General features: G+C 46.5%; 1 protein-coding gene across 2 annotated transcripts in view; it reads left to right on the top strand.

The window, feature by feature from the left end:
* LOC144826529 (sulfotransferase 1B1-like) overlaps window positions 1-15,245 on the top strand; it is a 571,666-nt gene that overhangs the window by 164,803 nt on the left and 391,618 nt on the right. The gene's annotated exons all lie outside the window — the stretch shown is intronic.

The raw sequence follows: 15,245 nt of genomic DNA, 5'->3' as shown, positions 1-15,245 counted from the left end.
CTACTACTAGACTTCACCCAATTATTATCCCATCCGAGGTCCCAGGATGGGATGAGATTTACTGACAACTAAATACCGAAGAATATTGCTCTGCAGAGCTGGAGTGTGACCCACGCTCGGACCTTGATCAGATGTAGTCTAGGAGGAAGCTCACTTGCCTCCAGCTAAAGCAAAGGAGCTCTAGAAGATGAATACACTCAACATAAAGAAATATCCGATTCCACGAGGTGAGATCACAATGTTGGTTACTACAGGTCGCAGGTGAAGGGAATAATGTTAATCCTAGATCATACACTATATCCCCCTCTTCTATCCACAGAAATACAACAACAGATTCAAAGCCCTTCCTGACTTATGCTTTGAAAAATACCATTGGCCCCAAGCAAATTCTCATTGAGCTTTTTTGTCGCACGTGCCCGTGAAGTATTTATGAGCAATCACTGTTGAACTCTGTACAAATTGTTAAGCAATAGAATACATTGGCATTTTTCCATTTGATGGGATATGTGGCAGTGAATAGCGGGATGTTAAAAAGGGTGGTGAGTGTGGGGTTAATAATATCAATCAATCAATCAATCAAACAAATTTGTAGAGCGCGCTGCTCACCCGTTAGGGTCTCAAAGCGCTGGGAGGAGGAGGAGGAGCCGCTACTGCTCGAACAGCCAGGTCTTGAGTTGTTTCCTGAAGGAGAGATGGTCCTGTGTCAGCCGTAGGTGGGTGGGGAGGGAGTTCCATGTCTTGGCCGCCAGGTAGGAGAAGGATCTTCCTCCGGCGGTGGCTTTGCAAATTCGTGGGATGGTGGCGAAGGCGAGGCTGGCGGATCGGAGCTTGCGGGTGGGTGTGTAGAATGTGAGGCGGCTGTTGAGGTATTTAGGGCCCATGTCGTGGAGAGCCTTGTGTGCGTGGGTGAGGAGTCTGAACGTGATTCTCTTGCTGACGGGTAGCCAGTGCAGGTCTCTCAGATGGGCAGACATGTGGCTGTGATGGAGGATGTCCAGGATGAGTCATGCAGAGGCGTTCTGTGTGCGCTGGAGTCTTTTCTAGAGTTTGGCTGTGGTTCCAGCGTAGAGGTTGTTCCCGTAGTTCAGTCGGCTAGTCACGAGGGCCTGGGTGACCGTCTTCCTGGTTTCGGTGGGGATCTTTCAGAGCATGCCCAGGGTGTTGAAACAGGATGACGAGACGGCTTTGACTTGCTTGGTCATCGTGATGGAGGAGTCCAGGATGAAGCCCAGGTTGCGTGCATGGTCCGTGGGCTTGGGGGCAGTGCCCAGTGCAGGGGGCCACCAGGAGTCATCCCAGGCAGAGGGGGATGGGCCCAGGATGAGGACTTCCATCTTGTCTGAGTTCAGTTTCAGACGGCTGAGCTTCATCCATTCTGCAACGTCTTTCATTCCTTCCTGGAGGCTGGCTCTGGTGGTGGTGGGGTCGTTGGTGAGGGAGAGGATCAGCTGGGTGTCGTCAGCATAGGAGATGATGTTAAGGTTGTCTTGGCATGCGATTGCTGCGAGGGGGCTCATGTAGATGTTGAAGAGGGTGGGGCTGAGCGAGGATCCTTGAGGAACGACACAGATGACTTTGGTGGCCGCGGATCGGAAGAGGGGGAGGCGGACTCTCTGGGTTCTTCCGGCGAGGAACGAGATGATCCACTCCAAGGCCGTCCCTCGGATTCCGGTGTTGCTGAGGCGCTGTATCAGTGTGTGGTGGCATACGGTGTCGAAGGCTGCTGAGAGGTCCAGGAGGATGAGGGCAGCTGTTGCCCCGTTGTCGAGCATTGACCTGATGTCATCGGTAGCTGCGATGAGGGCGGTCTCGGTGCTGTGGTTTGCTCGGAAACCGGACCGCGAGGGGTCGAGGGATCCGTTTGTCTAGAGGAAGGCAGAGAGTTGTTTATTGACTGTCTTCTCGATGACTTTGGCAGGGAAAGGGAGGAGCGTGATGGGGCGGAAGTTCTTGAGATTCCTGGGGTCTGCGGTGGGTTTCTTCATGAGGGCGCTGAGCTCGGCATATTTCTAGCTCTCCGGGAAGGTGGCGGAAGCGAAGGAGCTGTTAATGATGTCCCGGAGTTGGGGTGCGATGATGGAGGGACTAACACTGAGGAAGGGAGTTTCCCAAAACGCGTTTGTGAAGCGATGTAAATAAACTGCAACTGACGATTACCCCGCGAGTGCCGTTCTTCTTACCCGGCTGGGAGAGGGGGTTTTGGAGCTGCACATTTAACCCAGAGCACCACCGTGTACACGACACCCACCTAGGAGTGCCCCGTTGTTTGTAAAGGTGCGAAAGGAGCGATCATATATATATATATATATATATATATATATATATATATATATATATCCAGGTTCCACTCTCCACGCCACATTTCTCACAGCGCTCACCAGAAATGAGAGAGACGGACTCTTGTTTTGTGCAGCAGCCGATGGTATTTTTTATTTGTCAAATATCCTGTGCATTGCTGTGTCAAAAAACCAAATGCGTTTTGGCGTTCCCTGATGCCTTGTTCGCTGTATATATATATATTTTCACTGAAAAAACCATAGGTTTCAGATATGTTATAGCTAGGAATTAGCATTTAAAAAATCTAGAAATTCACTGAAAAAACCATACATAAAACGGAGGAATTTCAATTGTTTTTGTATGTTTTTTTCAGTATCAATAAAACCCCAGTGGGTAGGTAGAATGTCCAGACAGTCCAGGCTGCACTTAATAACTGCCACTGCGTACCTTTTGTCCATCATGCTAGCTGCACGCTGGCCGGCGTCAGCAAAGGTCCGCTACTTCGCGGCGGGGCTTCCATCACGGCAGGAATGGCCGTATTAACATCCAACAAAAAGAGTTTTCCCCGTGAAGAAGCCACATACAGGTGTTCTAAATGCAACCAGGTGCTTGAACTGCTTTGTGTATCCTGTAAGAACTTGCCCATGAGGAAGTGCATGAGAGCACGGAAAGCGTCGGGCACAAGATGTTCTATAATTGCTGGTGTTTGTTCTGCCATCCACACTGTAGCTGTCACAATTGAAGTGTGAAGATTTACCTTTTGTATGTGGCTTCTTCAAGGGGAAAACTCTGCAATTTACCAGCAGGCGGAGTCCAATAAAAAGGAATAAGAAGATTTGCGTGAGGATTCTTTCACAGGGGCAACCTTTTTCGAGTTTTATATATATATATATATATATATATATATATATATATATATACATATATATATATATATATAAATATATATATATATGTATATTACCTACTGGCGGTCGCCAGTAGGTATATATAGTTAGGATTTTTTCTCTATGGGATTTTTGAAAATTCTATGTCTAATAACTTTGGCGTTTGTGGACGGAATTGGCTGAAATTTTCAGGAAAATGGCACATTTTGTTTCTGAGCAGCCCTTGAAAATTTGGGGGGGGTTCGTCAAGGGGGGGCCGAGAAAAAAGGGGGTCCCAAAACGTGTTTTTAACATTGAGTTTTCCATAGGGCGGTTGGCCTCACTTTTAGCCCGAACGGCTGAATGGATTTGCACGAAACTTGGCAAAATTGTAGGGACTGGTAGCCCGATGTGCCTTTGCTAGGTCTCAATATATGTGCTCCAGTGGATTTCGAGAAATTAACGTTAAAAAAAAAGATATATATCTGTAACAGCGGACCGGGCAGCGCTCCGGTTCGCGGACTTTCCGCGGTACGGAGCTTTGTGAAGCGAAGCTGATTGGTTCTCCGGCGTCTGTGAACATTCCAAACAGTCCGTAGCGGCCGCCATCTTGTCTCTCGGTAGGATCGAGAGACAAGAGGAGGCCAAAGCGAAGGGGCAAATGACCATAAGGGGGCATAGTAGATCCTCGCTGACCCCCTAGGTTTGATGTGGAGGTTTTAAAAGGGTCCCGCGGGGCAAAAAAAAAAATAATAATAATAATCGAACGGCTGAATGGATTTGCACGAAACTTGGTAAAATATTAGGGACTGGTAGCCCGATGTGCCTTTGCTAGGTCTCAATATATGTGCTCCAGTGGATTTTGAGAAATTAACGTTCAAAAAAAGATATATATCTGTAACAGCGCTCCGCTTCGCGTAACGGAGGTTTGCGAAGCTGATTGGTTCTCCGGCGTCTGTAAACATTGCAAACAGTCCGTAGCGGCCGCCATCTTGTCTCTCGGTAGGATCGAGAGACAAGAGGAGGCCAAAGCGAAGGGGCAAATGACCATAAGGGGGCATAGTAGATCCTCCTTGACCTCTTAGGTTTGATGTGGAGGTTTTAAAAGGGCCCCGCGGGGCAAAAAAAAAATAATAATAATAATCGAACGGCTGAATGGATTTGCACGAAACTTGGCAAAATTGTAGGGACTGGTAGCTCGATGTGCCTTTGCTAGGTCTCAATATATGTGCTTCAGTGGATTTTGAGAAATTAACGTTCAAAAACAAGATATATATCTGTAACAGCGCTCCGCTTCGCGGAGATAAAATTATATCTGTATTACCTAGCTGTTGCTAACACCAGTTAGCGACGGCTAGTAGGAGATAGCGACCATCTTGGGCCCCACTTTGCATGTGAGTGATATTTATCACTAATGATATGCAAAGTGGGCGTGCCAAGATGTTAGCGACTGGAAACAGTCGCTAACATCGCTATCTCCTATTATCAACTTTTGGAAATATTCGAGATAAGCGCGAATATCTCCAAAAGCTAGCACCTGCCCTGGGCAGTTCTTAGCCATGTTATCCAATGGGAGGTGGATAACATGGCTAAGAGCATTAGCTCGGTAATGCATGAATATCGCTGAGTTTTCAGCGATATTAATGCATTGCGGTCGTTTTTTATCGTATTTGCGATAAACCTTGATAATAGCAAGGTTTATCTGCGATAATTTCTGACGATGCTTAGCGGTAAAAAAATCGTTGCTAAGCATCGTTAGGGATAAATATCGCTTAACTTTGGTAATATGCCCCAACGTCTGTTAACGTTCGATTCGAAGGAAATCAGGAAGTGTTGAAAAACATTGTCTGCGCCATCTTGTCTTTTTTCAAATGCCACACTTTTGTCGTGCACGGCAGCCATTTTAGATGCCTTGACCAGACCCACTCTGTGCACGCTGTCGATCCTTAGCATGGCTCCCCACCCTCGCAAGCATCTCCCCCAGGCAGTGGTCACCCCCGCTCTCTGTCTTATGCATGGGTAATAAACCTCCCCCCATCTGCGCTGCTCTTCCCTGAGAATCACACCCTGTGCCCGCCCGACACCTCCCTTTCGCCCTATTCACTACCGCACCCTCTGACACTCCTTTTCCTCTGTGTCCGATTGTCCAGGCCGGTCCTAGGGTATCAGCTAGCCCTGCAGATGTAGTTTATGGCCCCAGCTGTAAAGAATCACCCCTCTTCAAAGGAGTTATAGTAGATCAAGGCCCACACTCGATGAGATCCGTCACAGCAGACACGTTCCTATTATCTGAAAACCATCCTGTATTGTGATTGGGGAGGGGACCGAGCCTGAAGCGGAAGATTCCAGGGATGACTCTTTGTACATCAAAGTTTTTACAATTATGTGTCACATTAAAAATATATAGCACTCCGACAAAGTAGTAAGATTATAAAACTTTAATAACTTATAAATATATACAAGAAAACAAAAATAGTAATAACATATAAACATTTTTAGGGAAAAACAACGAAGTAGCGGTCGGCTGTGCGAATAGTCCCAACGCAGCACAACGTCCAGATTTCCGGCGTGGGGCGTCGCGGGGGGTGGGTCATCAGTAGCAAACTGTTGTGCGAATAGTTCCAAGGCAGCAGAACGATGGCACCAAGGTGATGTCCAGTAAGTTGCCGCACTGGTTTTGGTATCCTACAATGCTGCTCCGAATAACGGCGTGGGGCGCCCCGGGGGAGGCGGCGTGAACGGGCCTCTCCAGGTGGAGTGTCATCTGTTGTAGTGGGGCACCACTTTACCGTTTCAGTTGCCATTCCGTCCGTTTTTGGTCCACTGTGTCAAAAGCCGCAATTCAGCTGAGTTGCGCCCACTCTTGCGGTGCAGCGATAGGCGGCTGTCACAGGACTCTCAAAATGGCGGCAGGCTGTTTCCTTTTTGGGCCTGGTCCACTGAAATGGCCCTGGGACACCTTGGAAATCGGACGCTTGTCTGCTAGGTCTTGGACCCCATTCTCGAAAGCGTCCCCTCCGCCTTGAGGATTCATCAAAAGTTTTGGGGGCCCCCGACTCCTGTAGGCTTCTGGTGGGGAGCGGTTGCCATGATTGCTCGCGGAATGACCACGACGGAGCTACGAGATGGTGGTGCTCTCATGCTGACGCCAGCTTCAGTCTGAAACATCCAGAAACAAGGTGGGGCTTTCATCGTTTGGGAAAAAAAAAAGTTTTCATCCAATGAAAAGTGTTGTTTTTAGGTCATATGATCAAGCCTTCCATCATTAGGAAACCAAAAGTAAAATGAACCAATGAAAAGTTTTATAAACAAGTCACATGACCTGTTATGCGGCATAGGGTATAAAATGCGGAGAAAATACGTTGGCACGTGAGGCGGCGTCAGTAGCGGACCGATGTGCGAATAGGCCGAAGGCAATACAACGCGCCAAGATCCGGATGGCACCGAGGTGGTGTCCAGCAAGTTGCAGCACTGGTGTGGCCATCCTACAATGCTGAAAGTCGGCGTGGGGCGCCCCGTTGGCCTGTGAGTTTGCGTCAGTAGCGGACCGATGTGCGAATAGGCCGAAGGCAGCACAACGCGCCAAGATCCGGAATGGCACCGAGGTGGTGTCTAGTAAGTTGCCGCACTGGTGTGGCCATCCTACAATGTTGAAAGTCGGCGTGGGGCGCCCCGTTGGCCTGTGAGATGGCGGCAGTAGCGGACCGATGTGCGAATGGGGCCAAAGGCAGCGCAACAATATTTTCGGAATAGAAGACACCACAAGGCGCTGAGATGCCAAGATCCGGATGGCACCGAGGTGGTGTCTAGCAAGTTGTGGCACTGGTGTGGCCATCCTACAATGGTAAAAGTCATCGTGGGGCGCCCTGTTGGCCTGTGAGATGGTGTCAGTAGCGGACTGATGTGCGAATGGGGCCAAAGGCAGCGCAACAATATTTTCTGACTGACACCACAAGGCGCTGAGATGCCAAGATCCGGATGGCACCGAGGTGATGTCTAGCAAGTTGCTGTACTGGTGTGGCCATCCTACAATGGTAAAAGTCGGCGTGGTGCGCCCTGTTGGCCTGTGAGATGGTGTCAGTTGCGGACCGATGTGCGAATGGGGCCAAAGGCAGCGCAACAATATTTTCTGTATGGAAGATACCACTAGGCGTTGAGATGCCAAGATCCGGATGGCACCAAGGTGATGTCTAGCAAGTTGCTGTACTGGTGTGGTCATCCTACAATGCTGAAACTCAGCGTGGGGCGCCCTATTAGCCTGTGAGATGGCGTCAGTAGCGGACCGATGTGTGAATGGGGCAAAGGTAGCGCAAGAATATTTTCTGAATAGAAGACACCACAAGGCGCTGAGATGCCAAGATCCGGATGGCACCGAGGTGGTGTCTAGTAAGGTGCACTGGTGTGGTCATCCTACAATGCTGAAACTCGGCGTGGGGCGCCCCATTAGTCTGTGAGATGACGTCAGTAGCGGACCGATGTGCGAATAGGCCGAAGGCAGCACAACGCGCCAAGATCCGGATGTCACCGTGGTGGTTTCATAGTTGAGAGGCACTTCATCTGCAGTGGGGCGCCGAGATCCGGATGGCACCAAGGTGATGTCTAGCAAGTTGCTGTACTGGTGTGGTCATCCTACAATGCTGAAACTCGGCGTGGGGCGCCCCATTAGCCTGTGAGATGGCATCAGTAGCGGACCGATGTGCGAATAGGCCGAAGGCTGCACAACGCGCCAAGATCCGGTTGTCACCGTGGTGGTTTCATAGTTGAGAGGCACTTCATCTGCAGTGGGGCGCCGAGATCCGGATGGCACCGAGGTGATGTCTAGCAAGTTGCTGTACTGGTGTGGTCATCCTACAATGCTGAAAGTCGGCGTGGGGCGCCCCATTAGCCTGTGAGATGGCGTCAGTAGCGGACCGATGTGCGAATAGGCCGAAGGCAGCACAACGCGCCAAGATCCGGATGTCACCGTGGTGGTTTCATAGTTGAGAGGCACTTCATCTGCAGTGGGGCGGCGAGATCCGGATGGCACCGAGGTGATGTCTAGAAAGTTGCTGTACTGGTGTGGTCATCCTACAATGCTGAAAGTCGGCGTGGGGCGCCCCATTAGCCTGTGAGATGGCGTCAGTAGCGGACCGATGTGCGAATGGGGCCAAAGGCAGCGCAACAATATTTTCTGAAGAGAAGACACCAAAAGGCGCTGAGATTCCAAGATCCGGATGGCACCGAGGTGGTGTCTAGCAAGCTATGCAGTTGAGTTGTGTGCGCACTTGCGGCGAATAGGTCGAAGGCAGCATAACAATGTTTTCTGAATAGAAGACACCACAAGGCGTTGAGATTCGGTTATCACCGAGGTGATGTCTAGCAAGTTGCCGCACTGGTGTGGCCATCCTACAATACTGCTCCAAATAACGGCGTGGGGTGCCCGAAGGGGGGGGGAGGCGGCGTGAACGGGCCTTCCTAGGTGGAGGCTCGTCTGCTGTAGTGGGGCGCCCCTTTACCATTTCAGTTGCCATTCAGCTGAGTTTCGGCTGCTCTTGATGCTACAGCGACAGGCGGCTGCAACAGGACTCTCAAAATGGCGGCCTGTTCTTTGGATTTGGGCCTGGTCCACTAAAATGGCCCTGGGACACCTTAGAACTCGGACGCTCGATTTTTTTTTCCTTTCCTGTACATGCAAAAAAAGGTAAATGCCCGGTACGTTACACGCTTCATCTGCCACGATGAACTCTCCAGAGGAACCGAAAAAAAATATAGTTATGGTAACTATACCATGCATCGTCATATGGAGAGGTGGCACCAATTAATTATAGTGCTGCATAAAAGAGAGATTTGGAGGAGAACCCCTGACCTGCTAGTACATTCATCAAAGAAGTGGCACTGACAGCATCAGAGGCAAGGGAAACGGTCCCAAATATTTAGAAGAACTTTGGAAAGATTAAAATGACATGTTTAGATTGTGGCAAATTAATTTCATGTGGACAGATGAGTGTTACTCTAATAAATACAGCATATGAACATCATCATAGTCGATGGTTGGTAGAGACATTTTGACTATATCCTGGACCTGCCCGTCCTCGCCCAAAATGGCGCCGGAATAAATGGGACTCGTAACTCCTTGTTGTGTACTGGTTGCAGAACCTTGAAATCACGAGATACGTATGCAGTTTTGAAGCACATGGCGGGCGGGGACGAGAATTGATTGAATATTTCGACATCCCTATTGATATTAAGTTCTGATGTGTTATTGATTACTGTACTATTGAAAGTTCGAATTAACGTCACCCATGGTACTTGCCCGCAAATGTATATCTAGATAATTTTATTGTAACTGGCCCTGTCGTATTTTAATTATAAAATGTACGTCCACCGATTCCGTAACTGTTAGACACCTTAGTTCTTGCAACCTAATGGCCCGCCCGTTACGTTCCTCTACAGTGTAAATGTCTACTCATCATATACGATTACAGTTTGCTCCGTGGCCGGCCCACGTGGTTATAGGCTCGTATTTGTATAATGAAATTTTCACAATAAAGGTTTTTAAAAGAAAACATGGTAGTAGTATATACATTGGTAAAGTTTTTAATAATAGTCACTGTTTTAGAATCATTAAAAGGCAAGTGAAATAAAGCAGACCAATTACATGAAGGGTAAAAGGTATAATACGAAGGAACGCAGTAAAGATAAATGGTCAAGGGCTGTTGTGTTTTCTATTCCTGCAACATAAAGTGATCGATAAGAATCTCATATTCAGGCGTATCGGCGACTAAGACAGCAGGTCGACCCTCTTTTGCTCAACGGCTCCGTCATGGGACGAAGAAACGCTCTTTTTCTCGAAAAAAGAATATATTTTACTTGCAGGACAGTTGTAAATTTTCCGGGAAAGTACATTAGCCTGGAACATTATAACATATATTTAAGAAAAAATAATGTTCGGAAGTAATAAAAAGCGTAATTTTTAGGTCATATGACCAAGCCTTTCATCATTAGAATAAGAAAAGTAAAATGAACCAATGAAAAGTTTTATTAACAAGTCACATGACTTGTTATGCTTACGTTACGCGCTGCGCGCCCCAGATGACTTCCGGATGCGCTAACGCGGCGCGTCATATGACGCATTACGCGACAACGCAGGTCCAGAATATAGTCAAAATGTCTCCACCAACCAGCGGTCGGAACACAACCCCTTTCAGCAGGCTAAATAGTTCTGTTAAATGACAACAGAAGGGACAGGCAACAAGAACCATCAGTCAAAGAGGGGAGGGCTAGTTCTTCTCTACCGGGTTACATTGGGGCGCTACCGGAACTGATCGAATTGGTAGTCTACAGTGTTTCTGGATGTTTCAGACTGAAGCTGGGGTTAGCATGAGAGCAGTACCATTTCGTAGCTCCGTCGTGACCATTCCGCAACCAATCATGGCAGCCGCTCTTTATCGTTATTTTGGGCGGGGTGGGTGGCGGAGCCGAGCTGTTTTGCAGCCATCATTGTGTGGAGTTCAGTTCATTTCACTAGTTTTGTATTTGTCATGAGGGTTTGTTCCTAATGTTTCTATTTTAGCGAGGTCAAAAAGAGATGCTGTTAGTGGCCTACTGATTTTGCTCGATTCCTTTTCTTTTTTTTTTACACGATTTTTCGTTATCTGCAAAGACTAAACAGAGTATTGCGACTCTGTGTTTGTTTGTAAATAGAGAATGAACCAAAGAGAACCAATTCTAAAACAGTAAATACTTGGATAACAATCAATCAAATGGAGAGAGAAGCAGGCACGACGTATTACAACGGGGGCAAAGGCCTGCGTTAACTACCCTTCACTATGTGCAAAGAGAGAGTACTCCTAATAGAAATGAGGGGGGGGGGCACCATTCAAAGCAGATCAGTGTGCATAAACACGAAAATGTTTTCACTTACCACGTACTTGACATTCGACAGCTTATGATATTTGCTATTAAAAAACCATTGAAATTCACTGAAAAAACCATAGGTTATAGACCATATATAGTTAGGAATTAGCATTTACAAAACCTTAAAAATTCACTGAAAAAACCATAGGTTATAGACCATATATAGTTAGGAATTAGCATTTAAAAAACCTTATTTTACTCACACAAAACCATTGAAATTCCATATATAGTTAGTTGCACTAACTATATATCGCGCACCCGCAATCCACTGCTGATGATGTCACATATTACATCATTCATGACATGGTCAGTGACATCACTGATGACATCACTGATGACATCTCAAATGACATCACTGATGACATCACTGATGACATCTCATTTGACATCAATTACCACATCACTGATGATATCATTCATGTGACAATACAATGCATCTCCTCATATTTTAATATAACCTCTGTTTCACCCAGTGTTAAATACAGAGTATAATTTTTGAAACAATTGACACACCAATACTAGTTACTACATATGTACTCACTGATTCCTACGTCTACACACACATTCACTCATTCACCCATACAATCATTCATACATACAATCACTCATCTTTACAACACTATCATATGCACTCATACACCTATACAGACACTCACACTCTGCCACTCATCCATGGAGTTACTCACACACCTAGTCAGTCCTGTAAAGAATCAATCACACTTCCATTTTCTTGTCTATACAGTTAAACATAGAGCACCTTATATTTTCAAACATATACTAACACATACTTACCTTGTTATACAATCATTGATATAAGTACACATTGATCTGCACAGAGTCACACACCTCCCAGCCAGCCACACACACACTCAGTCTCCCATACAAATACTTGGACAATCAATCAATAACCCATATAGTTACTCATATAGCTACTGATCAACACATGCAGCAGTTTACAGAACAACAGGCCTAATGATGCACAAATTAAGACAGTTTAGTCACTAACCCATGCACTCAGTGAGACACATTTAATCACTCACTCATACAGTCAGTCATGCACCTACTAAATCCTTCGTCCAGACACTTATACATCCACTCATTCTTCAATATGTAAGACATATTTAAACTTTACAGAAACATAAAATCACTGGATGTTGTTATCAGTGATGTCATCAGTGATGTCATTTGAGATGTCATCTGTGATGTCATCAGTGATGTCACTGACCATGTCATGAATGATGTAATATGTGACATCATCAGCAGTGGATTGCGGGTGCGCGATATATAGTTAGTGCAACTAACTATATATGGAATTTCAATGGTTTTGTGTGAGTAAAATAAGGTTTTTTAAATGCTAATTCCTAACTATATATGGTCTATAACCTATGGTTTTTTCAGTGAATTTTCAAGGTTTTGTAAATGCTAATTCCTAACTATATATGGTCTATAACCTATGGTTTTTTCAGTGAATATATATATATATATATATATACACTTCACTGAAAAAACCATACAAAACCATTGAAATTCCTCCGTTTTTTAAATGCTAATTCTTAGTATAACGTATCTTAGACCTATGTATTTTTCAGTGAAAATATATAATATATATATATATATAATATATATACTCACTGCTAATTCCTAACTATAACATCTGAAACCTATGGTTTTGTCAGTGAAAAAAAAAAAAAAAAAAAAAAAAAAATATATATATATATATATATATATATATATATAACCTATTGGCGGTCACCAGTACTTAGTTATAGTTACTTACTTACAGCCAGGCCCAGCATCAAACTCCCTTTAGTCAGCCATCCGGAGTCAGCCAACTCCACACCGCACACGGTCTTTGCTCATACATGGCATTAGCCGCAGGGCCTGTGTTCCAGCCAGGCCCTGCTTCCTACTACCCACAGGCAGACAACCCCACGCTGTGCACAGCATTTGTCTGTGCGCAGCGTGGCTTGACCTCCTGTAGTCAAACCCCCGGCAGGCTGCCGACCCCACACCATGTACTGCCTTTGCCGTGCGTAGCTCAGGGTGGGCCTCCAGGTCCAGTAGAGTCCATCACCTGTGGCCAAAACATATATATGAAGGGAAGGGGGCAAGCAACCCCCTTCCCGACTCTTAATTGGCCCTAGGGACCCCATCCACTGCAGCCAAATGCTATTAAACAGGAGAAGAGGGTGTGCGGCTCCCATTCCACAATCCTTAATAGGCCACAGGGACCACATCTCCCAGGTCCAAATACGAATCAAATTGGAGAGGGGCTGCATAAGCACCCTACCAAAGATTTGTTGGGCCCGCAGAACCCCTGGGGCCAATCTCTAAGGGGAGGAGGCTTAAGGCCCACTACCCTTACCCTTATTAGGCAATGGGGGCCCCATTCCCCAGGGCCTTACGTATTTTGAAGGATAGGGGCCAAGTGACCCCCCCCCACCATGAGCTTCATTAGTCCCTCTGGACCGCTTTCTCTAGGGCCATATTTTTTTTAAAAGAGGCAGGGGCTGCATGGCGCCTCTCCCTGAGCCTCATTAAACCACGTAGACCCCAATCTCCCAGGGCCTTTTTTTTTAAAGGGGGCCATGTGGCATTGCTTCCACCCACTGGGAGCAGCTTTTTATGGCACTCTCTCCAGGCAGGAGCAATATCTTGGTCCTTTTCCCTGCCTGCATTAGTGTGGGCAGCAAAACAGATTTCAAGTCGTGTCACAGCTGGCCGGAGCATTTTTAAAGATCTCGCCCACTGGGAGCAGTCTTTTTGTTTGCTCCCATGCGGCGCGAGTTTTGAAAATGCTCCCGCCAGGCAGGACTAAACACGTCTCCCCACTTGTGCCGGTGTGGGCAGGGAAATGACAGAGGTGGGCTCCTTAAAAAATAGTATGTGACCCAGGGATAGGGTATCTAGGGCCATTAATGGCTTAGAGAGGGGTGGGCGTACAGGTTACCTTCTTTAAAAAAGAAAAAAGTAACAACTTGCAGGATCAGTACCCAGGGCCTTTTAAAAGCTCAGAAAGGGGGCCAACCAGCACCCCTACCCATATTGATTAAATCGGGCCCTGAGGATGGGGTCCCCAGGACCGAATGTGGCTTTGGGAGGGGGGTCCACATGCCCCCTCTACATATTTATGAAATTGGACACTAGGGGATGGGGTCCCTGAGCTCAAAAATGACTTGGGAAGGAGGGACATGCGCTACCGTCCCCACATTAATAAATCAGGCCACCTCCACGTAATTAAACAATGCAACCCCTGATCACGATTCCTGCTTAATGTCAGCAAAAATTGCCATGGGGCTTATGGGGGCAAGGTAACCCTACTCTGCCCTCTTATATATATTGTTTTATACAAATTCAGGACATGAGATTAGATCCTGTAATGCCTGCCAGCAAAAATGTTCTCATGTTGCTGGTACCCAATCAGAGTCTGACTCTCAAAGGAGCGAGATGGCCCAAGGGGGTAAAAAGCTCCTTTAGCCAATCAGAATGCTCGCTTTTTTATAAATTAAGTCTGATGGACTCTCGTGAGAGTCCCTCTCACCAGTTGCAGCCCGTGCAGGTAAAAACGGTAGGGCTGGGTTGGAGGGCAGGATTTGACAGACGACTACTAGGGAAAATCAAATATTTATTTACTTTTCTCCTCATGGTCATCTGCCGAATGCCCCCACTCCAGCGCCATTGCACCACCGCTCTTACCTGCACGGATGCAGCTGCCTGGAACCCAGCCATCCAAATATACAATTATTTTTTATCTTAATGTCCCAAAATCTACTAAACGTAGTTACACCAAATCACAACATCACAATCTGCATACCAAGATCTAGCGTCCATGTGAATTTTGTGAGTTCCGTTGAGCAGTTTTTTCTGTAGCCTTGCCGAAAGAAGTCTATAGAAAATACATGGGGATTTTGCATTTTGAGACCCCCCTTTTTCTGAGCCCCCGGTTGACGGATCACCCCAAACTTTCCATGCACAAATTAGTCATAAAGTAGCACGTTTATGAAAAGTTTTGTGGAGATTTGTCAAATCGGGACAAAGTCATTCACAACACAAAAAATGATTTTCCTATTAAACAGATGACCTAGGTATAGCTACCCAGTAGTGACCCCTATTATATTGTCTATCTATCTATCTATCTATCTATACATCTAGCTCTCACTCTCTCTCTCTCTCTCTCTCTCTCTCTCTCTATATATATTACCTACT

The sequence above is a fragment of the Lissotriton helveticus genome, chromosome 3_2, assembly GCF_964261635.1.
Source record: "Lissotriton helveticus chromosome 3_2, aLisHel1.1, whole genome shotgun sequence".
Taxonomy (NCBI): Eukaryota; Metazoa; Chordata; class Amphibia; order Caudata; family Salamandridae; genus Lissotriton; species Lissotriton helveticus.
Note: the sequence above shows the minus strand (reverse complement) of the source record. Positions and strands in the feature narration are given on the sequence as shown.